Source organism: Zalophus californianus, chromosome 9 (assembly GCF_009762305.2).
Source record: "Zalophus californianus isolate mZalCal1 chromosome 9, mZalCal1.pri.v2, whole genome shotgun sequence".
Classification (NCBI taxonomy): Eukaryota; Metazoa; Chordata; class Mammalia; order Carnivora; family Otariidae; genus Zalophus; species Zalophus californianus.
Window position 1 is genome coordinate 22096131 of NC_045603.1, and position 25547 is coordinate 22121677.

General features: G+C 36.1%; 1 protein-coding gene across 16 annotated transcripts in view; it reads left to right on the plus strand.

Annotated features, from left to right (window-relative positions):
- The window catches only part of ANKS1B (ankyrin repeat and sterile alpha motif domain containing 1B), a 1105044-nt gene that overhangs the window by 471051 nt on the left and 608446 nt on the right, over positions 1 to 25547 (plus strand). The window lies entirely within an intron of this gene.

Here is a 25547-nt window from a genome sequence, read left to right on the forward strand (position 1 = left end):
GGTTATATATATATATATATATATATATATATATATATATATATATATATATAATGGAATATTACTCAGCCATCAAAAAAATGAAATCTTGCCATTTGCAACAACATGGATGGAGTTAGAGAGTATTATGCTAAGTGAAGTAAGTCAGAGAAAGACAAATACCATATGATTTCACTCATGTGAAATTTAAGGAACAAAATAAATAAACACAGAGGGGGGGAAAAAGAGGCAAACCAGAAAACAGACACATAACTATAGAAAATAAACCAAGGGTTACTGGAGGGGAGGTGGGCTGGGGGGGATGGATTAATTGGGTGATGGGTATTAAGGAGGGTACTTGTTGTGATGAGCACTGGGTGTTATATGTAAGTGATGAATCATAAATCCTACTCCTAAAAGTAATATTATACCATACGTTAACTAATGACACTTTAAATAAAAACTTGAAAAAAGGAAGAAAAATGCATTAGGAATGAACATGATTTTTTATATTGATAAAGTACATAGTTCATAATAAACATATAGTAGTTACAAACCTATTTCCCTGCTTATTATATTATACTGAAGAAAATATAACAGCAACAGTTCATTTATATATACTGTTAACCTTAAAAAGTAAAACTGTCTATTTTACCAGGAAAAATGGGTTTATTCGGGAATATCAGAGACTTGCAATTTGGGGCATGCAAGCTACATCAAAACTATTGGCAAGTCTGGAGAACAAAGGAGAGGAATGCTTTTCTTATAGAGGAAAGGGGGAGTTGAGAGCAGCTCTTATAAGTAAAAAGTCTATTGGAGTAAACTAAGGGTTCTAAGTATAGTGGCTTTTCATTGGCAGAGTTGTGACAGTCTCTCATTGGCTGGGCTATTACCAAGGAAGGAGAAAAACTTTCTTCCTCCTGCTGGGGTAGTAAAGTAGTATCAACTTGCAAGGTCCCTCTCTTCCTGTTATTTCAGTAATTGAGGAAGAGGGGTAAGGTATGAGAATTCCCTCTGCTGACCTCCCAACTCCATTTTAAATGGGGTTTCCCTTTGTTAATTTTCACTCTATATATAACAAAATAAGTGAATAAAATATAAGAGTAAATAGAGAGTAACAAGCCATTTTCATTTATTTTCAGATAAAATAGAAAAAGAGAAAAAAGAGAGAAATTAAATAAATCAATACATAATCTTAATTTACCATTATAAATTCATGGCTTTCAGTTTCACTTGGGCCCTTCACACTACCAGGCAGACCTAAATATCTCCAGGCAATTTTCAGGCAAACCTTCCCAGAGACTTTTGAGTTCTACTCTCTCAGATGCCCAATTTTCCTCCTAGATGGCATCACCTATGAAGTGAGCTTTATAGAGAAATTAGAAGTCATCAATGAGGTATTACTTCAACATTTTGCCAAAAACTTTATAAAACCTTTCTGAAACCACCATTTCCTCCCCTATCTTATTAAAATGGAGGTATCCCTATATCTCTCTGAAACCAAAGTTCCCACATGTTTTCAAAATTATACCCCTTGTCTCCCCAGGAAACTTGCACTCTCAATTCCTTTTGGTTTCTGACTCTCTAACAGCTCTCTTTTTATTACCTCTTCTGCATCAGCTGGAATCAATGCCATCATAAAAATGTCTCCTTTAGCCCTGGAGTTACACCAATTTTCTTCCATTTTACAAACTCCTGAGAAGAGGTGCCTTCACTTATTCAGCCTCCCCACCTTTTTTGTCTTCCAAACAGACCAGCCACCTTCTCATTTTTTATATGTGCCGTCTCTAATTTTTTCCTGTTTCAGGATCAGGGCATATTTACAATGTTCCTCTGACTTGGACACTTCATTTCAACCCCATTCATCCCACTTTTACTTAGCTAATTTCTACATCTCCTTCAGGTAGCAGCACTTCTTAGGTTAGATCCCTCATTTTATGTCTTCCTAGCTCCCTCTGCTTCATCATAGTGTTTTTCACTTCTCCACTCCATGTCTCTCTTTTTCACAAGAATATGAGGTCTATGGGGGAAGGAACTGTCTGTCTTTTAGTGATTATTAATTAGTACTCTTTAACTTAGTAAGTGGAGAAGACAGAACCATGCATGAGCAACCCTACCAGAGAAATGATTTTCTGCTAATTCTTCTGTTTGGTAAGCCAGTACACCAGGGAACAATATTTTGTTTGGGTTCAAACAAGTGACTGGCTTTTTTTCTCCAAAACTGCTATCTGGTGCCAGCTCTTCAAACTTTTAACAACTTCCTAATTTTCTGCTTTGATAATGTCATCACAGAGGCTCCTGGACTTCTGAATGTTGCGCTTTCTAAAATTGTTTATTCACAATGGAGAAATAGAGATTATTTGGAGTGCATGTTCTCTTCTTTCTCCCCAGCACTGTGGTTCATCATTTCCTTGAGCCCTCATACCTCCAAATCAGAGATGGACTGATATTTAGAGAGGTTCTACCAGGGTCTTTGCCCCTTATTTCCCATCAGAGACTCCCCTGGTAGTGCTCTGCTGGAGGCAGTCATTAAAATTTTCAGGACTGCTGTTTTAAATACTGGTGAAATAAGTCCTTTTGCTGTATTTTCTTCCAAACCTACTGATTCCCCCCTTTCCCTTCAACTCTCACCTCTGCAAATTATAATGTATCAGTGGGATCCTGTCACTGTCTTCTGCATTTAATTTGGTGATTCTGCCAATTATTTGGAGAGCTGTGTTGTGACTTAACTCATCAATGCATTCTTTTGGTCAGGTTCTACTATCTTGCAGTAAAGAACAAATATTTGTCAATTATTTAGTCTGAAGTAGGCATTATCCTAGTGCTTCACTTACATTGTCTCAATCCAGATCACAATTCTACAGAGCAGGTTGTATTATCCCCATTTATAGAGGCAAATACTGAGTTGTAAATACTGGCACTAGGATTTGAATCCAGTTATATCTTGTTCCAAATCCCATTCTGATTCATAAACACATGTCAATAATTTTATCCATAGGAACTAGCAGAAAGCTTATAGATGCATTAGAATTTGGGATACCAATGAATTGAGTGCTCAATTGCTCATTGATATGAAGATGAAGAAAGACATTTTAGAATTTCAGAATGTTACAGAATTTACTGATTTTGTTTCTTCAAGGGAACTCTAAGCAAAGTTAGTATGTAAGTCAAGCCATTTTTGATTGTTTAGAAATTACTGTTTATGTTTTTTAAAAAATATTTGCTTTATATCCATATATCCCTTTCTGTCGCCTTTTGAGCATTCTCTTTGCCAGAGATGTGACAAGGAAAAAAGAAAAACTTATATCAGTGTGCATTTTGATAAATGTTTTAGGAAAACACTTAATGGAAAAAGGAGTTGAAATTGTTAGCCAAAATTAATTTGAATACTTACCTTCATTAAAAAAAAAATCTCCATCATCCTATGACATAAATTCATGTGACACTGATTGCATTTTTTTCCATGGGAAGTTCCGTGTACTTTTTCTTAAAACTTTATGTCATCTTAAATTCATCCATGTAAGTACTTGTATTGTCACATCTTGCTGGTTTAAACCATAACTTCTTTTGTCCGTATACTGTTTATTTACTTTGTGGTGATAAACTCTTTAGAAATTGTTTTATAGATTCCCTGGGGAAAATGTACTTTTAAATTTTCATTTTCTTACCAACCAAACAGAAAAAAAGCACCATTATTTTTGTCATATAGAAAGACATTTTGGGTAATTGTAGAGAAAAGGCAGCATGGTGCAATGGCAAGTGTGTGCATTGTTTTGAAATGTTGAGAGAGTTAGATTCTAAAACTGTCTTTGAAAGTTACTCGAGTATCCCTTGAGAAGTTTTATTTTCCCTATCTGTAAAATATGGTAATTCACTTTTGCAGAGTTGTTGTGGTATTTATATGAAAAAAGTATATATGTGGGATACCTAACACATCATGTATTTAATGAGAGCTATTGTTAGTAAAGCAATGATATAAATTAAGAATTAAGAAAGTTCAATGACTTCTGATCAGTTAAAAAACAATACACACTGCACCTTTATTTGTAAAAAATTTATCATACACACAGTGATATATGCTTCCTATTTTTGCTGATCAGAACATATCTCTGTAAATTATTATATAATTACTTCCTGCTGTTCTTAAACTGAAACTGAAAAAGAGAAAGAAAGATACAAATTACCTACATCAGGATCAAGCTGAGACTATCACTACAGACTCTGTAGACATCAGAAAGAATATTACAAACCACTCTCCCCACATACATTTGACAATTAAACTTAAATGAACACCCAATTCTTCTTAAAACACCAACTACCACAATTCACCCAATATGAAAAAGATAATGTGAATAGCCCTATAACTATTTTTTATTATGTTATCTTAGTCACCATACAGTAGTACATCATTAGTTTTTGATGTAGTGTTGAACGACTCATTATTTGCTTATAACACCCAGTGCTCATTACAAAATGTGCCCTCCTTAATACCCATCACTGGGCTGTCCTATAACTATTAAGGCAATTTAATTAATAATTTAAAAATTTTCCAAAAAAAAATCTCCAAGCCTACATGGTTTTGCTGGACAAGTATAACAAGCATTTAAAGAAGCGTAAGTCCCACCACACACAAAAATAGACTCAAAATGGATGAAAGACCTAAATGTGAGACAGGAATCCATCAAAATCCTAGAGGAGAACACAGGCAGCAACCTCTTCATCCTCAGCTGCAGCAACTTCTTCCTTGAAACATCGCCAAAGGCAAGGGAAGCAAGGGCAAAAATGAACTATTGGGACTTCATCAAGATAAAAAGCTTTTGCCCAGCAAAAGAAACAGTCAACAAAAACAAAAGACAGCCGACAAAATGGGAGAAGATATTTGCAAATGACATATCAGATAAAAGGGTAGTATCCAAAATCCATAAAGAACTTACCAACTCAACACCCAAAGAACAAATAATCCAATCAAGAAATAGGCAGAAGACATGAACAGATATTTCTATAAAGAAGACATCCAGATGGCCAAACAGACACATGAAAAAGTGCTCAACATCACTCGGCATCAGGGAAATCCAAATCAAAACCTCAATGAGATACTACCTCACACCAGTCAGAATAGCTAAAATTAACAAGTCAGGAAACGACAGATGTTGGCGGGGATGCGGAGAAAGGGGAACCCTCCTACTCTGTTGGTGGGAATGCAGGCTGGTGCAGCCACTCTGGAAAACAATATGGAGTTTCCTCAAAAAGTTGAAAATAGGACTTACCCTATGACCCAGCAATTGCACTACTGGGTATTTACCCCAAAGATACAAATGTAGGGATCCGAAGGGGTATGTGCACCCCAATGTTTATAGCAGCAATGTCCACAATAGCCAAACTATAGAAAGAGCCAAGATGTCCATCAACAGATGAATGGATAAAGAAGATGTGGTACAGTGGAATATTATGCAGCCATCAAAAAGAAACAAAATCTTGCTATTTGCAACGATGTGGATGGAACTAGAGGGTATTATGCTAAGTGAAATAAGTCAGTTAGAGAAAGACAAGTATCATATGATCTCACTGATAGGAGGAATTCTTAATCTCAGGAAACAAACAGGTTTGCTGGAGTGGTGGGGGGTGGGAGGGATGGGGTGGCTGGGTGATGGACATTGGGGAGGGTATGTGCTATGGTGAGCACTGTGAATTGTGTAAGACTGATGAATCACAGACATGTACCTCTGAAACAAATAATACATTACATATTTAAAAAAGAGAGAGAGAGAAGATAGTAGGAAGGGAAAAATGAAGGGGGGGAATCGGAGGGGGACATGAACCATGAGAGACTATGGACTCTGAGAAACAAACTGAGGGTTTCAGAGGGGAGGGAGGTGGGGGATGGATTAGCCTGGTGATGGGTATTAAGGAGGGCACATACTGATTGGAGCACTGGGTGTTATACGCAAACAATGAATCATGGAACACAACATCAAAAACTAATGATGTAATGTATGGTGACTAACAACATAATAAAATAAAATTTAAAACAAATAAAATGTAAAATTAAAAAAAATAAATAAGACTAAGTCCAATTGTAAATAAAGTTTTTTTGAAACAGAAGAGTAGGGAATATTTTCCAATTCATCTTATGACGTTAGCTAATATTCTCCTGATACCAGAACCAGACAATACAAAACCAATCAAACAACCAAACAAAAAAACCCTCACAACTAAAAGCAAAAACTACAGAGCAATATCAACTCATGAATTAGACACAAAATTCCTTGACAAAATATTAGTAAATAGAATTCAGCAATATATACAAGGAATTATATGCCATGACCAAGTGGAATTTATTCCAGAGATACAAGACTGGTTTAATGTTTGAAATATAATAAAGAGGACAAAGCCAAATGATCATATCAATTGAAGTAGAAATAGAATTCAACAAGATTTAAGATCCATTCATTATTAAAAAGAAAAAAACTCCTAGAAGAATAGAAATAGAGGAGAGCTTCCTCAACTTGATAAAGAGCATCTACAAAAATCTGCAACTGACATTATAGTTATTGGTGAAAATTTAAATGCTTTCTTCCTAAGATTGGAAACAGGGTCAAGATGTCTGATCTCTTCATCACTGTTATTCAGCATAGTGCCAGAAGTTCTAGCATATGCATTAAGGAAAAATAAAAAAAGAAATAAAAGTATACAGATTGGAAAGGAAGAAATAAAACTGTTTCTATTTGTAGATGATATGATTGTCTATGTAGAAAATCCCAAGGGATATACAACAAAACAAAACAAAACTTCCTATAAATAATAAGTAAATTCAGCAGGGTCACAGGATGCAAAATAAACGATAAAAAAAGCATTGTATTTCTTTTTTCTCTTTTTCAAGTTTCTATTTAAATTCCAGTTAGTTAACATATAGTGTAATATTAGTTTCAATAGTAGAACTTTGTGATTCATCACTTACATACTAACACCCAGTGCTCATCACAGCAAGTGCCTTCCTTAATACCTACACCCATTTAACTGCAACAGTATTTCTATGAACTAGCAATAAACATGTAGACACTGAAATTAAAAATACAATACCACTTATAATCACACACTATAAACAAAAAGAAATACTTAGATGTAAATCTAACAGAACATGTAAAGGACTTGTATACTGAAAAGTGCAAAATAGTGGTGAGAGAAATTTTTTTAAAAGGTAAGTAAGTGGAAAGACAGTATTCATGAGTTAGAAGACTCAATATAGTAAAGATGTAAATTCTCCCCAAATTGATATACAAGTTTAATATAATTCCTATCAAAATCTAAGCAAGACTTTTCCCCCATAGTTTTAATTAGTTTCAGAGGTAGGATTTAGTGATTCATCAGTTGCATATAACACCCAGTGCTCATTACATCAAATGCCCTCCTTAATAACTATCACCCAATTACCCCTTCCCCCCACCTACCTCCCCTACAGCAACCCTCAGTTTGTTTCCTGGAGTTCAGCATCTCTTATGGTTTGCCTCCCTCTCAATTTTCATCTTATTTTTTCTTTCCCTTCCCCTATGTTCATTTATTTTGTTTCTTAAATTCCACATATGAGTGAATTTGTTATGGTATTTGTCTTTCTCTGACTTATTTCATTTAGCATAATACCCTCCAATTCCATCCATGTTGTTGCAAATAGCAAGATTTCATTTTTTTTTTTGATGGCAGAGTAATATCTCATTGTATATATATATACCACATCTTCTTTATCCATTCATCTGTTGATGGACATCTGGGCTCTTTCCATAATTTGGCTATTGTTGATAATGCTGCTATAAACACTGGGGTGCATGTGCCCCTTTGAATCACTATGTTTGTATCCTTTGGATAAATACCTAGTAGGGCAATTGCTGGGTCATAGGGTAACTCTATTTTTAACTTTTTGAGGAAACTTTATACTGTTTTCCAGAGGGGCTGTGCCAGTAAAATCCAAGCAAGATTTTTTGAAGACATGTAAGGTTATTCTAGAATATACATGGAAATGTAATGGAAGTAGGCTAACTAAAACAATTTTGGAAGAGAAGAATAAACTGGGAAGAATTAGTATACCAAATTTAAAATTTTTAGTTATAGTACTCAAGACTGTGTGGTATTATTAGCAGAGGGATAGACACATAGATCAATGGAACAGAAGAGAGAACCCAGAAATAGACTCATATAAATATACTCAGCTGATGTTTGACAAAGGTGCAAAAGCAATTCAATGGAGGGAAAAGATAGCCTTTTCAGCAAATGGTGCTGGAGCAGTTAGACATACATAGGCAAAAAATGGAAATCTGGCCTAATTCTCATACCTTTTATAAAAATTATCTCAAATGGATAGCTGAACTTGAATGTAAAATTTAAACTATAAAACTTTTAGAAAAATACATAGAAGAAAATCTTTAGGGTCTAGAGCTAGGCCAAGAGTTCTTATACTTGATAACAGAACCATGATCTATAAAAAGAAAAATTGATAAATTGTACTTCATCAAAATTAAAAATGTTTGCTCTGTGAAAAATTCTGTTAAGAGATGAAAAGACAAATATAGACTGAAGAAAATATTTGTAAGCCACATACCTGATAAAGAACGAATATCTAGAACATTCTGAACAGAATAAAAACAAAAAATCCAGTTAGAAAATGGGCAAAAGACATGAAGTGACATTTCACTGCCAAGGATATACAAATGGCAAATAAGCACATGAAAAGATTTTTGATATTATTAACAATTAGGGAAATGCAAATGAAAGCTGTAATGAGATATTACTACACATCTATCAGAATGGCTAAAATAAAAAGTAGTGATGACATCAAATGCTAGTGGGGATACAGAGAAGCTCATACATTGCTGGTAGAAATGTAAAATGGTACAGCAAATCTGGAAACAGTTGGCAGTTTCTTAAAATATTAAACACTTTACTACCATATCACTCAGCATTTGTACTCCTGAGAATTTATCCCAGCTAAATGAAAACTTAAGTTCACCCAAAAACCTGTACACAAATATTTATAGCAGCATTATTCATAATAGCTGAGAAATGGAGACAACTGGATGTCCTTTAATGGGTGAATGGTTAAACAAACTGTGCTACATTCATACAATTGAATACTACCCAGCAGGAAAAGGAACAAAATATTGATACATAATAGCTTGGATGCATCTCCAGAGAACTATGCTGAGAAAAGCCAATTCCAAAAGTTTATATCCTGTATGATTCTATTTATCATACATCTATTTATCTATATATAATTTTTGACATGACAAATTATAGAAATAAGAGAACAGATTAGTGGTTGACAAGAGTTAAGGAAGAACTGGGGGCAGGAGAGAAGTAGGTGTAGCTATAAAAGGGCATTGAGGCAAGGAGAGGGATCCCTGTGGGATGCAACTGTTGTTCCTTGGCTGTATCAATGTCAGTATCCTGGTTGTGATGTTCAAGATATACCATTGGAGAAAACTATGAAAAGAGCACATGAGATGTTTATTATTTTTATAGCTGCATGGGAATCAACAATTATTTCCAAACAAAAAATATAATTAAAAATATTAAGTTAAAAAAAAAGGTGATGTGCACCTTTATTTGTAAAAATTTCTTTCTTTCACCCACAGAGTGATATGAGCTTCCTATTTTGGCTACTCAGAACATATCTTCTGTAATCCTTTGTATAATTACTTCCTGCTTCTCTTAAACTGAAACAAATCATTTAATGTTTTTAAAAGAACCTAAATGTGGGAAATAAAGCTGGTCTTATTTTTAATTTTATACACATTTGCATTTGACGAGCATCTTTGAAATATTAATGCATAAATATTTGAAATGCCTAATTTAAAAAATATTGTTTTGTAAGATAGTCATGAGTATTTTAATGCCAGGAGAAAGATCTATAAGAACAAACTTCATAGTTTGGAAGTCAAGGGCTCTCCAGTTTTTCAGTATCTATGTTGAGTCCAAAACTACTTAACACTTTTATCAAATAAAACTATACATAGTCGTTCCAGTTCACATTTGAATAACTTATATGAAGAAACTATTTCATAAGGAGAAATATGGATTTTCCATTTTAAAAACTTTATACTCATTCCTATATATACTAGCTACTAGGAATATACTAAGAGTTTTATAATTTTGTGTCTTTTAATAGAAGATAACTATATATGGTAATCCTTTGGCAAATATCTCCATATAAAAATGATATAAATTGAAGTGATAAAAGCAGAAAATATAAAGATTTTTAAAAATTTCTTCCTTTTAATTTAACAGCTAGTAACTGTAAGAGTTTAATATGTAACAAAATTAGATTCTATTTGTTCCTATTTTCCACCCATTGAATTTTCTTCAATACTCCATAAAATGGTGATTGTTTAAAAAAAGTCAATACTGCCAATGGACTGAGAATAGGAAAATGTGCAATTGATTTAAAGATGAGAAACTCAAGAGCTATTAGGCTCTTGGCTTCACCTGTAACTTTATGCTTCTTTTTGCTTTATTTCTAGTGTAATGTCTTAGGGGAAAATGTAATCAATTTGAAATTTAAAGATTGTGTTTTATTTTCAGTTCTCCCATGTAAGTGTGAGACTATCTCTAAATCTCAAGTACATTGTAAAATGGAAAGAGTAATAGCTACTTCTAATACCAACGTTATAGGCTTAAATGAGATAAATCTCAAGTTCCTAGAAGAGGGTGTACTCCTCTTAAGCATCTGATATTTACTCACACCCACTTTAATTTACTTGTAGTGGTCATATTTTTTTTTTCTATCTATGTTTGGCTATAACTCTACAGCAAAGGAATGGTATTTTGCTTACCCAAAGCCCAAAGCCAAAGATAGGACATTCTACATCTTTAGAATAAGTCTTAAACACATTAACTAATATATTCATGAAAAAAAGTACCTCATTTAAATTTTTTTCCTTTCATTGAAAAAAAAGGAATTGTCTTCAATTTTTATGATATCTGTAATAAAGCATTTAATAATTTCTACCCCTACCGAGTTGTCATCTGGACTCCTTCAAATCCTTTCTTTATACTGTTTTAAAAGTGATCAATGCACAGAAGTATGAGAATTCTAACTCAAGAAGGTGAATGGATCCCAACTTTTTACATCTTCTTCCTCTGTACGTATCATTAAAATTGTAAAATAAATATAAAAATAAAGATAAATCCATAGCAGTGATGAACAGTGAGTGCTACTATGAGAAGCATTTGGGAACGTCTGAAAGATAAAGACAAATGACATTGGATTTAGACAGAGATTAGTCAGGACAACTAAAGAACCTCAGCATCTTATACATGGAGCAATTGGCTTTGTTTTCCTACCAGATGCTAATAACTATCCCAGTAAGGGGAAGAGTGTGCTGAAGCCTCTACTGTGGGAACTGGAGCAAGAGAAAGAGATGGGGCAGTGTCCTAGGTAATTAAAAATGGTTGACCAAAAACACCAGATGTTTGAGGAAAATTAACAATTAAAAAGAGAGGAACAAAGATCAATGAACAAAGTAAATGACCTTTGAGAAAACAGAATTAATGACAGAAAAAGATTGTAATCAATATCCTTAGATTTGAGAGGGCTATTGAACTCATAATGTTAAGAACAGATTATTTTTTTAAAATGGGATATTTGGAAAACAAGTAAAGTTATTGAAAATTAAAAATACGGGGCACCTGGGTGGCTCAGTCAGTTAAGCGTCTGCTCTCCGCTCAGGTCATGATCCCAGGGTCCTGGGATCGAGCCCCATGTCGGGCTCCCTGCTCAGCAGGGAGCCTGCTTCTCCCTCTCTTTCCCACTCCTGCTCTGTCTTGATATCTCTGTCTCTCGCTCTCAAATAAGTAAATAAAATCTTTAAAAAAAAAGAAAATTAAAAATATGATCATTACACCTAAACTCATGATAAAGTGGCTAAAAGTTTTGTGCCTTATCTTATTTGTTCACTGATACATCTCCAGAGCCTAGAAGAATATCTAATGCATGGCTAATGCTCAGTAGTATTCTTTTTTAACAAATTGATGAAAGTGCTTTAGAATACCAAATTGTAGAATAATACCAGAATATAAAACAAGGAGGATCAAAGAGATCCAATGTCGGTTGACTAGGAGCTCTAGAAGCAGGAGGAGGAACCATAACAGTGATTAAGAGAGTATGGTATTAGCACAGGAATAGACAAGTAGATCAACAAGAACATAGTTCAGTCCAAAAATGTAAATGCAATTTATATTTGGAAATTTAGTGTATGATAAAGGTGAGATTTCAAATCAGTGAGGGAATGATGGTATTGGGCAGTAAGCTATTATTTTGGGAAAAAATGCTTAGAACTAAATTTTTTCACTATCTACACAAGATATTCCAGGTGGATTAAAGTTCTGAAAGAAAATACTACTGATCTAGATTCCCATTTTTATCACCCACCTCATCCTCATTTTAAAAAATATTTAAGAAGGCATCTGATTTTATTACCATTGGCTTGATGGGACTTTGCTTCATATTGATATAATTTATCAGTGGGCTAGTGTTTGGAAAGTCTGTCATTTCCACATATTTCTACTCATGTCACTAGCTAATTTTATGACATTCAGCTGTCTTTGGGAACTCATTTTGAAGGCTGCTTTTTCTTGGAGATTTAATATCACCCTGACTTTCACTAGTACTACTTTTTCTTTGTACTGACCCCAGAGCATCCCTGTAGTCCTATTTGACATTTTATTAGGAGGTTGATGAGGTCCCTTTATAATTAAGTTAATTCAAATGATTTAAAATCCACTTAAATGTAAGTAAGTGGATTTTTAAAATGTCCAGTAGTTTAAATAACTTGAAAGTAATAGAAAACGAAACATAAAAGTGGATATTTGAAACAGATTCTAATTCAGAGAATATTTGGAAGTAAATGTATATGTTACCTAAATCTCATCCCAGTCAGGAATTATGTGTTCTCATTTTATTCATATGTGAATCATATTTAACTGGTTTGCAGAAATGCCATGAAATTTTTTAAAGTTGCTTCAGAATATGTTATATTTCATTTATATCTTTATAGAATTTAAAGATAATTCTTAAAATAATAGGTTCTGATTGATTAAGAGAAACTACAATAAGTATAGGAAATGCATGCCATCCTGTACATTATACCAGTAAATTTACACATTAGTCCCTTTTAGGGACTAAGATGTCACTGGCTTCGTGGATGTGGGAACCAGTGCAGTCTCTTGGGCCCCACACAAAGAAGGGCCCCATGCTTGGGGTTAATGCTCTTAGGTTGCTGTCTAAAATTCTTACTGTTTTTTATCTCTGAGTTTGTGTTTTGTAAGTGAAGTCTGTGGGAAAATGGAGCTTGGGCCTATCTGTGGTCCCACCTCCTACATCTCCCCACCTTCCTGGGAGGGTTTCTTGGCCACTTGCTCCCATAATTGCAGTGCTTCTGGCCAAGCCAGCAACTGCTGATGCAGGAGTGACAGCCTGAGTGTGGGGAGAATGAAGTTTGGGTGCATGCACGGATTTCCAGGGCAGAGCACCTGTGTACCTATGAGGATGTTCTCTCACCCTGTGAGTGTCCCCATGCCCAAGGGAATAAGATATTAAGTAGCAAATAAGACCATGGAAGACAGGAAAATGTGTTTTTTTTTCCTGCTTTTAGGACAAGGGGCCCCACATTTTCATGTTGCCACTGGTTCCAGCAACTCTATGGAACTGCCTCTGACTATTTCAGTCATTCACATAGATGTTCCATTTTAGCTCCTCAGAGACATTTCCTAATCAATCTATAGGGTCACCAACTTTTTCTGTAAAAGACCAGAGAATAAAATAATTCAGGCTTTGTGTTTCATACGGTCTCTGTTATAACTACTCAGCTCTGCTATGATAGTGTGAAAACAGCCATAGACCACATGCAAATGAATGGGTGTGTGTGTGTTCTGATAAAACTTTATTTATGGACACTGAAATTTGAGCTTCATATAATTTTCACCTGTCACTAATGTTATTTTTGTTGTTTTTTTCTTTAACCATTAAAAATGTAAAAGCCATCCTTAGCTCACAGGCTTTACAAGAATTAAAGCCTGGATTTGGCCCACAATCTATAGTTTGCTGACTCTGTTAAGTAAATATGTGTGGGAGCAAGTCCTTTGGAAAGCAGAGAGATATGAGTGTTGGGCCACAGGGGAGGGAGATGTTTTAAAGTAGCCACAGTGGACACAGGTGCAACTCATTTTACACACTGAAACTTGGAAATTTTATTTGTAATTTCAGTGAATTTGTGAAAACTCTTTCTTATACTGTATGGCTTAGCAAGATTCCATCACAATAGTTAGAAAAATGGAATGTATTAAAGTTTGAGTGAATATTCCAGACTCATCTTCTTTAATCTCCATTTTTAATATTGTTACCATCTCTTTATTAATTTTTCCCATTGTTATTTCATTTCTCCACATAGATACCTTTTTTTAATCCCACCTCTGTCCTTTGTGCTTTGAGGCACCATCCACTTGTCTCTAGATTTGAACACATGAACCTTCCTTCTAATCTAAGCCCTTCTGCTATTTGTGTAATCTTGAGTAAATTCTTTAACCTCGCTAATCCACTGCATTGTGCTAGTTAGGGTAAGTAATGCTAGCTGCCACAACAGACAAACCCAGAATCTCAGCAGTTTAACATAAAGGAGATTTACTTCAACTTCTCCCAAAGCCCATTTTGGGTTGAATGACCCTCCTTCATCCTACAACTACATCTTCTGGAGAGTAAGGGGGCATAGGAACTGACTAACAGTCATTTGGTCAGGATTAGTTACACATTTCCAACCTAAATGCACATAGGCTGGGAAATAAATGGGAACCTCTATTTATGATTTTGTTAAGCACTAAAATGATGTGCAAGTGATCCCTTAGAACAGGAGTTTGTCAATGAATGTTTTCTCTAAAGGACAGACAGTAAATATTTTAAGGGTTGTGAATACTATGGCCTTTGTCACAACTTCTCAACACTCCCACTGTAGCATGAGAACAACCATAGATAATAAATAAATGAATGGACATAGCTGTGTCCCAGTAAAACTTTATTTTCAGAATAAGAGGCAGATCAGATTTGGGCCACAGATAAGGCCACAGGCCATAGTTTGCTGATCCCTTTCTTAAAGCATGACTAACATATAATGATTCTTCATCTTCTCAGATACTCAGAGAGCTTTGGGCAATAACTCCCCCATCATAGTTCCTGGCTAATAATAAACAGACAGTTCTGAAGGAGCAAATAAGAATGCGGTTGGATGATCACTGATCCATGGTTTCTTCTGTTAGAATTTCCATTAGCCCGTCTCCCTTCCTCCAGTTATTTTATTTGAAGCCATATTACAGTGAGATCATAGCACTCTGCTCAAAGAAATAAAGGGAAATATCACATAGATTTGCATAACCATGAATTAAGCAGTCTATACTGAATCCCAGGAGCATATGAGCATACATCTTATATACTTCTGTTATAGGAATGCATACATTTCTGTTTTTCAACCAAATCAAACCAAAACAAACCAAACCAAAACAAAACAACAAAACAAAACTTATCTTGTGGCATTTACCCAAGCAAAAATCTGTGAGTCACCCTAGATTCCTTCCTTAAAATCAACCTTCACATCCAATCAGATGCCAAGACCTAAAGAGCTAACCTTATTAGCATCTCCTAAAAACTTCTGCTATCTCCAACCCTGTTGCCACTGCTTTACCTCAGAACCTCACTGTGTCTTGGTTGGAACTCTTTAACATCTTCCTAATTGGTCTCCCTTCCTTTAATCCAGCTTTGACCAATCCATTCTCTAAACTGTTAAAATGAGCTTATTAAAATGCACATCCAACCATGAAATCCTCTTGCTTAGAAATCATTCTGGGATTCCTTAAAATATTTAGGTTAGAGACAAACCGCTTAACCTGGCATTAGAACCTTTTATGATTTGGACCCTGCAACTTGTAACATCTCATGGCTTGAAACCACCACTCCCTCACATTCTCTGCACTACAGCTATTATGAACTATTTGTAGTTTGTACTTTCTTCTCCCCATCCTCTTTTTTCTGTCTACCATCTCTGCTTCATTGAGATTCAACTCAGCCATCAATCACCTGCTTGTGGAAGTCTTTCCTGATCCCTTCCCTAAAGTAGAGACTCACCTTTTATATTTTGTGCCTCCACTTATCATAGCCCTTATCACTGTATAATACTGCAGTAATGCATAATCCTTGGATTGTTTGTTTCTTCCTTCATGCCCCATCCCTTCTCCCACTTCAAGTCTATAATAACCTGGAGAACAGGGACAATGTCTTATTAGTCTTATTCCTATCACATTGCTTATCAAGGTATCTGCAATTTAGTATACACTAAGCAAATATTTTTAGAATGAATCAATACAACAACAACAACAAAATAGCCTGTTTGCTTTCATGATTGCATAACGAATTGTGATTTCAACATAATTAGAGCTTTGGATAGTCAAGTTCAGAAATATGTGTTTAAGTAACAGAAGTAGCCTGGGTGGCTCAGTCGGTTAAGTGTTTGCCTTCTGCTTGGGTCATGATCCCAGGATCCTGGGATCAAGCCCAGTGTAGGGCTCCCTGCTCAGTGGGGAGTCTGCTTCTCCCTCTCCCTCTGCCCCTCCCCCTACTCGTGCTCCCTCTCTCTCTCTTCCTGCTCTCGCTCTCAAATAAATAAATAAATAAATAAATAAATAAATAAATAAAATCTTTAAATAAAGAAACAGAAGTAAATGAGGGTTACAGAAGGGGGTGTTGAGGGGATGGGGTAACTGGGTAATGGGTATTAAGGAGGGCACGTGTTGTGATGAGCACTGGTGTTATACACAACTAATGAATCATTGAACACTACATCAAAAACTAATGGTGTACTGTATGTTGGTTAACTGAACATAATAAAAAAATTAAATTAAAAATTAAAAAAGTAAAATTAAACACTAAAAAATGTATCTTCAAGACTAAACTCTAAGCACAAAGAAATTACTTTAGGTCTAGTGAATTTTTTCTAATTTACATTTATTTATAACTTTTTCTTTACCTTCACATCCAACTTATTAGAATTGTTCATTAAAAAACAGAAACAGAAGTAGAGGAGTCATATATATCAGTTGGCTTGATCTTTATAAAGTTTATGAGAAGGAACATTATACAAATTTGGTCCCTTGCTTATATATGAAGTAAAACAAAATCATAACATAATATGATAAAACAAAACAAAGATGATGGACATACCTGTGTTTCCATTGGAGCTAGTGTCATATTTCATGCCTTTTAATTACTGTTATATCATCTATTAGAAAGAACGTGAATGTGAAATTGAGATTCATTAGCCCCAAGGACAGACATTTGATGAGAAACTAAGCCTGACATTACACCCCAATCTTTCATAATTCAAAATCAACTAAGTCCTATGCGGGTACTAATTTGAATTCTACTACTGAGTTGATATGTCATAATAATAAATGACTTGCTTATATAGCAATGCCCCTAAACCTCTTTCATAAAAATATTGTAATAGTGAAATAGTAAAGCATAGTGTGATAATTTGCACCCTTTATATAAAAAAAACAATAAAATAGAGACCTTTTCATTATCATTGTATATTTTAGATTATAGACTAAATGATATCTACTTTAAAAAAAAATGATGAACTGGAAGAGAGGAGGTAACCTGAATATTTTGCAGAAAAATAATCTATGGAGTATAGTAGTTAAATTATCAAGTATTTTAGAGCAGTGGAAATGTTAGTAAACCAAAAGTTTATTATACTTTGGGGATAGTAAAATACAGTAAATTTTATTTATTTTTATTTTTTAAATTTTATTTTATTATGTTATGTTAGTCACCATTCATTACATCATTAGTTTTTGATGTTGTGTTCCATGATTCATTGTTTGCGTATAACACCCAGTGCTCCATTCAATATCTACTATCCTTAATACCCATCACCAGGCTAACCCATCCCCCCACCCCCTCACCTCTAAAACCCTCAGTTTGTTTCTCAGAGTTCATAGTCTCTCATGGTTCGTCTCCCCCCCCAATTTCCCCCCCTTCATTTGACCCTTCCTACTATCTTCTTCTTCTTCTTCTTTTTTAACATATAATGTATTATTTGTTTCAGAGGTACATGTCTGTGATTCATCAGTCTTACATAATTCAGAACGCTCACCATAGCACATAACCTCCCGGATGTCTATCACCCAGCCACCGCATCCCTCCCATCCCCCACCACTCCAGCAATCCTCAGTTTGTTTCCTGAGAATTCCTCATATCAGTGACATCATATGATACTTATCTTTCTCTGATTGACTTATTTTGCTTAGCATAATACACTCTAGTTCCATCCACGTCATTGCAAATGGCAAGATTTCGTTGGGTTTTTTTGATGGCTGCATAATATTCCATTGTATATATTATACACCACATCTTCTTTATCCATTCATCTGTTGATGGATATCTTGGCTCTTTCCATAGTTTGGCTATTGTGGACATTGCTGCTATAAACATTGGGGTGCACGTACCCCTTTGGATCCCTACATTTGTATCTTTGGGGTAAATACCCAGTAGTGCAATTGCTGGGTCATAGGGTAGCTCTATTTTCAAATTTTGAGGAAACTCCATACTGTTTTCCAGAGTGGCTGCACCAGCTTGCATTCCCACCAACAGAGTAGGAGGGTTCCCCTTTCTCTGCATCCCCACCAACATCTGTCTTCTCCTGACTTGTTAATTTCAGCCATTCTGACTGGTGTGAGGTGGTATCTCACTGAGGTTTTGATTTGGATTTCCCTGATGCCGAGCGATGTTGAGCACTTTTTCATGTGTCTGTTTGGCCATCTGGATGTCTTCTTTATAGAAATGTCTGTTCATGTCTTCTGCCCATTTCTTGATTGGATTATTTGTTCTTTGGGTGTTGAGTTGGTAAGTTCTTTATGGATTTTGGATACTACCCTTTTATCTGATATGCCATTTGCAAATATCTTCTCCCATTCTGTTGGTTGTCTTTTGGTTTTGTTGACTGTTTCTTTTGCTGGGCAAAAGCTTTTTATCTTGATGAAGTCCCAATAGTTCATTTTTGCCCTTGCTTCCCTTGCCTTTGGCAATGTTTCTAGGAAGAAGTTGCTGTAGCTGAGGACGAAGAGGTTGCTGCCTGTGTTCTCCTCTAGGATTTTGATGGACTCCTGTCTCACATCTAGGTCTTTCATCCATTTTGAATCTATTTTTGTGTGTGGTGTAAGGAAATGGTCCAGTTTCATTCTTCTGCATGTGGCTGTCCAATTCTCCCAACACCATTTGTTGAAGAGACTGTCTTTTTTCCATTGGACATTCTTTCCTGCTTTGTCGAAGATTAGTTGACCATAGAGTTGAGGGTCCATTTCTGAGCTCTCTGTTCTGTTCCATTGATCTATGTGTCTGTTTTTGTACCAGTACCATACTGTCTTGATGATGACAGCTTTGTAATAGAGCTTGAAGTCCAGAATTGTGATGCCACCAGCTTTGCTTTTCTTTTTCAACATTCCTCTGGCTATTTGGGGTCTTTTCCAGTTCCATATAAATTTTAGGATTATTTGTTCCATTTCTTTGAAAAAAGATGATGGTATTTTGCTAGGGATTGCATTAAATGTGTAGATTACTCTAGGTAGCATTGACATTTTCATAATATTTGTTCTTCCAATCCATGAGCATGGAACATTTTTCTATTTCTTTGTGTCTTCCTCAATTTCTTTCATGAGTATTTTATAGTTGTCTGAGTACAGATTCTTTGCCTCTTTTGTTATATTTATTCCTAGGTATCTTATGGTTTTGGGTGCACTTGTAAATGGGATTGACTCCTTAATTTCTCTCTCTTCTGTCTTGTTGGTGTATAGAAATGCAACTGATTTTTGTGCATTGATTTTATAACCTGCCACTTTATTGAATTCCTGTATGAGTTCTAGCAGTTTTGGGGTGGAGTCTTTTGGGTTTTCCACATAAAGTATCATATCATCTGCAGAGTGAAAATTTGACTTCTTCTTTGCTGATTCGGATGCCTTTTATATCTTTTTGTTGTCTGATTGCTGAGGCTAGGACTTCTAGTACAATGTTGAACAACAGTGGTGATAGTGGACATCTCTGCCGTGTTCCTGACCTTAGGGGAAAAGCTCTCAGTTTTTCCCCATTGAGAATGATATTTACTGTGGGCTTTTTGTACATGGCTTTTATGGTATTGAGGGCTTTTCCCTCTATCCCTACACTAAGGAGAGTTTTTATCAAGAAAGGATGCTGTACTTTGTCAAATGCTTTTTCTGCAACTACTGAGATGATCATATGGTTCTTGTTCTTTCTTTTATTAATGTATTGTACCACATTGATTGATTTGTGAATGTTGAACCAACCTTGCAGTCCTGGAATAAATCCCACTTGGTCGTGGTGAATAAACCTTTAATGTACCTATTGGCTAGTATTTTGGTGATAATTTTTGCATCCACGTTCATCAGGGATATTGGTCTGTAGTTCTCCTTTTTGATGGGGTCTTTGTCTGATTTTGGGATCATGGTAATGCTGGCCTCATAAAACAAGTTTAGAAGTTTTCCTTCCATTTCTATTTTTTGGAACAGTTTCAGAAGAATAGGTATTAATTCTTTAAATGTTTGGTAGAATTCCCCTAGGAAGCCATCTGACCCTGGGCTCTTGTTTGTTGGGAGATTTATTTTTTATTCTTAAAGATTTTATTTATTTATTTGAGAGAGAGAATGAGAGAGAGAGAGAGAGCATGAGAGGGGGTTGGGTCAGAGGGAGAAGCAGACTCCCTGCTGAGCAGGGAGCCCGATGCGGGACTCGATCCCAGGACTCCAGGATCATGACCTGAGCCGAAGGCAGTCGCTTAACCAACTGAGCCACCCAGGCGCCCTGTTGGGAGATTTTTGATTACTGCTTCAATTTCCTTAGTGGTTATGGGTCTTTTCAGGTTTTCTACTTCTTCCTAGTTCAGTTTTGGTAGTTGATACATCTCTAGGAATGCATCCATTTCTTCCAGATTATCTGATTTGCTGGCATATAGTTGCTCATAATATGTTCTTATAATTGTTTGTATTTCTTTGGTGTTGGTTGTGATCTCTCCTCTTTCATTCATGATTTTATTTATTTGGGTCCTTTCTCTTTTCTTTTTGATAAGTCTGGCCAGGGGTTTATCAATCTTGTTCATTCTTTCAAAGAACCAACTCCTAGTTTCGTTGATCTGTTCTACTGTTCTTTTGGTTTCTATTTCATTGATTTCTGCTCTGATCTTTATTATTTCTCTTCTCCTGCTGGGTTTAGGCTTTATTTGCTCTTCTTTCTCCAGCTCCTTTAGGTGTAGGGTTAGGTTGTGTATTTGAGACCTTTCTTGTTTCTTGAGAAAGGCTTGTATTGCTATGTACTTTCCTCTTAGGATTGCCTTTGCTGCATCCCAAAGAATTTGAACCATTGTGTTTTCATTTTCATTGGTTTCCATGAATTTTTTTAATTCTTCTTTAATTTCCTGGGTTTACCCATTCATTCTTTAGTAGGATGCTCTTTAGCCTCCATGTATTTTTCTTTCTGAGTTTCCTCTTGTGACTGAGTTCTAGTTTCAAAGCATTTTGGTCTGAAAATATGCAGGGAATGATCCCAGTCTTTTGGTACCGGTTGAGACCTGATTTGTGACCTAGGATGTCATCTATTCTGGAGAATGTTCCATGGGCACTAGAGAAGAATGTGTATTCTGTTGCTTTGGGATGGAATGTTCTGAATATATCTGTGAAGTCCATCTGGTCCAGTGTGTCATTTAAGGTCTTTATTTCCTTGTTGATCTTTTGCTTAGATGATCTGTCCATTTCAGTGAGGGCAGTGTTGAAATCTCCTACTATTATTGTATTGTTGTCAATGTGTTTCTTTGCTTTTGTTATTAATTGGCTCATATAATTGACTGCTCCCATGTAGCAGCATAGATATTTACAATTGTTAGATCTTCTTGTTGGCTAGACACTTTAAGTAGGATATAGTGTCCTTCCTCATCTCTTATTACAGTCTTTGGTTTAAAATCTAATTTGTCTGATATAAGGATTGCCACCCCAGCTTTCTTTTGGTGTCCATTAGCATGGTAAATGGTTTTCCACCCCCTCACTTTCAATCTGGAGGTGTCTTTGGGTCTAAAATGAGTCTCTTGCAGGCAGCATATTGATGGGTCTTGTGTTTTAATCCAATCTGATAGCCTGTGTTTTTTGATTGGGGCATTTAGCCCATTTACATTCAGGGTAACTATTGAAAGATATGAATTTAGTGCCATTGTATTGTCTGTAAGGTGACTGTTACTGTATATTGTCTGTGTTCCTTTCTGGTCTATGTTACTTTTAGATTCTCTCTTTGCTTAGAGGACCCCTTTCAGTATTTCTTGTAGGGCTGGTTTCGTGTTTGCAAATTCTTTTAGGTTTTGTTTGTCCTGGAAGATTTTTATCTCTCCTTCTATTTTCAGTGACAGCCTAGCTGGATATAGTATTCTTGGCTGCATATTTTTCTCGTTTAGTGCTCTGAAGATATCATGCCATTCCTTTCTGGCTTCCTAGGTCTCTGTGGATAGGTCTGCTGCCAAACTAATATTTCTACCATTGTAGGTTACAGACCTCTTGTCCTGAGCTGCTTTCAGGATTTTCTCTTTGTCTCTGAGACTCATAAGTTTTACTATTAGATGTCGGGGTGTTGACCTATTTTTATGGATTTTTTGGGGGGGGTTCTCTATGCCTCCTGGCTTTTGATGCCTGTTTCCTTCCCCAAATTAGGGAAGTTGTCTACTATAATTTGCTCCAATATACCTCTGCCCCTCTCTTTCTTCTTCTTCTGGGATTCCAATTACTCTAATATTGTTTTGTTATGGTATCAATTATCTCTTGAATTCTGCTCTTGTGATCCAGTAGTTGTTTATCTCTCTTTTTCTCAGCTTCTTTATTCTCCATCATTTGGTCTTCTATATCACTAATTCTCTGTTCTGCCTCATTTATCCTAGCAGTTAGAGCCTCCAGTTTTGATGATACCTCATTAATAACCTTTTTTATTTCAACTTGGTTAGGTTTTAGTTCTTTTATTTCTACAGAAAGGGTTTCTCTAGTATCTTCCATGCTTTTTTCAAGCCCAGCTAGTATCTTTATAATCGTCATTCTGAACTCTAGTTCTGACATCTTACTAATCTCTGTATTGATTAGGTCCCTGGCAGTCAGTACTGCCTCTTGTTCTTTTTTTTGAGGTGAGTTTTTCCATCTTGTCATTTTGTCCAGGGGAGAATAGATTAATGAGAGAACAAATTGCTAACAGGGTAACAACGACCCCAGAAAGATATACAGTAAACAAATCAGAAGAGACCCAAAATTGGGGGAAAACGAAAGGGAAAGAAAGGGAAAAAAAAAAAGAATATGATCAAATATGATCAGGTGGGTGAAGAGATCAGTGCCACACACTAGATTTGGGGCATATTTTGGTCTGTTAGAAGACACTGTCTCCCAAAGTTTTAAGGAAAGAAAAACTTGTATATGTACAAAAATAAGGATACAATGAAGGGATGGAATATGACTGTAAAGCTGAAAACCATAAAAGATTTTATAAAAGGAATTGATAAGAAGTTGGTTGAAAAAAGAAAGAAGAGAAATTAAAAAAAGGGGGGGAAAGAATGTGATCAGGCAGGAGACTAGAACAAAACCGTACATTAGAGATTTAGGGTATATTTTGGTCTGTTAGAAGAAACTGTATCCCAAAATTTTAAAGTGAGAACAACTTATATATATACAAAAAATAAGGTAACTACAATGAAGGGATAGAATATGACTCTAAAAGTGAAAAATAAAAAAGATTTTTAAAAAGGGGATTGATAAAATGTTGGGTGAAAAGGGGAAAAAGAAAAAGAAAAAAATAGAAAAAGAAAAAAAGAAAATTTTAAAAATTAACTTTGAAAGACTAAAGAATCAGGGGGAAAAAAAGCCATGAATTCTATGTGCAGTATTCCCCTAGCGCTGGAGTTCTGCCGTTCTCATTGATCGGTAAACTTGGTCTTAGCTGGCTGTTCTTGCTGATCTTCTGGGGGAGAGGCCTGTTGCCGTGGTTCCCAAATGTCTTTGCTGGAGGCGGAATTGCCCGGTCCTTGCCGGTCTGGGCTAAGTAATCAGCTCGGGTTTGCTCTCAGGAGCTTTTGTTCCCTGCAAGCTTTCCGTACAGCTTTGGAGGACAAGAGTGAAAATGGTGGCCTCCCAATCTCTGCCCCAGAGGAGCCAAGAACTCAGGGCCCCATTCCTCAGTGAGCCCCCAGAGAAAAGCAGTCAGTCACTCCCATCTCCTCGGTCTCCTGCCACACTCCGTGCTCACCCAGCCTGTGACCGAGCATTTCTATCTCCAGCACATGACCCCGTTTGGAGTCTCCAAACCCAGGCAGATTCCTGCGGTGCACTCTCGCACCGCTCCTCCCCGGGGGAGGAAGGGGAGTCTCCCCGGATCTGCCGCTTGTTGGGTCCCTGCTGGAGGAGCAGTGGCCCGACTGTGCCGTGGATCATGGTTTATGGCAACTGCAAGCTGAGAGCCCACTCCTTGGCTCCATCTTTACAGCAGCCTTCCCTGCTCCAATACCTGGGAGCTCTGCCACACTCACACACCCCTGGTCTTCCCGTGACCCTGAGGGTCCCGAGACCACACTGTCCCAGCGAGTGTTCCACCCCCCACTTAGCTACTGGAGCGACGTCCCTCAGTGGAGCAGACTTCTAAAAGTTCTGATTTTGTGCTCTGCTGCTCTATCACTTGCCGGTAGTGCCTGATGGAGGCCCCCTCCCCCGCCATCTATCTTCCTGAATATCACCTCGGATTCATTTCTCCACACGTCTTACCTTCCAGAAAGTGGTCACTTTTCTGTTCAAAGTGTTGCTGTTATTCTTTTCTTCGATCTCCTGTTGAGTTTGTAGGTGTTCAGAATGGTTTGATCCCTATCTAGCTGAATTCCTGGGACCAGATGAAATTTAGGTCTTCTACTCCTCTGCCATCTTGTTCCTCTCCAGTACAATAAACTTTATTGTAAAGAAATTGCAGTTAACCTCTTGTTAATTATTATAGGAGATTGTTAATATTTCAGTAATGTGAGTAAAAATAAGAAGTAAGAAAACTTGGATTGATTCTTGGGAAATGCACACAATTCTGAAAGCCAAAAAGACTGCAGTTTTAAAGGATATTGTTAGAAGCTCTGCTAGGCAGGAAGAAAAGTGTATATAATTAAAACTTTAGGGAAAAACCCCCCAGAAAACTGCTATAGGGAATAATCCATTACTGGTAAAGTATATAGATTATATCTGCTATTGCTCCATGATTTTAACTTTTATGTTTAAATTGACTTTTCTTGCTCTTTGAGGATTAATTAAAATCCTTAAAAAAGGAAATCAAAGCTCACAACAAATACCATGAAGATTCTTAAGTCCTGGGAAATGTTCTATGTAACTTTACTTAATTCTGATTATCAAATTCCAGCATATGGTACTTGGGGACAATATCTAATGCTATCAATTTCTTGGACTATATAGAGATCAAAAAACAG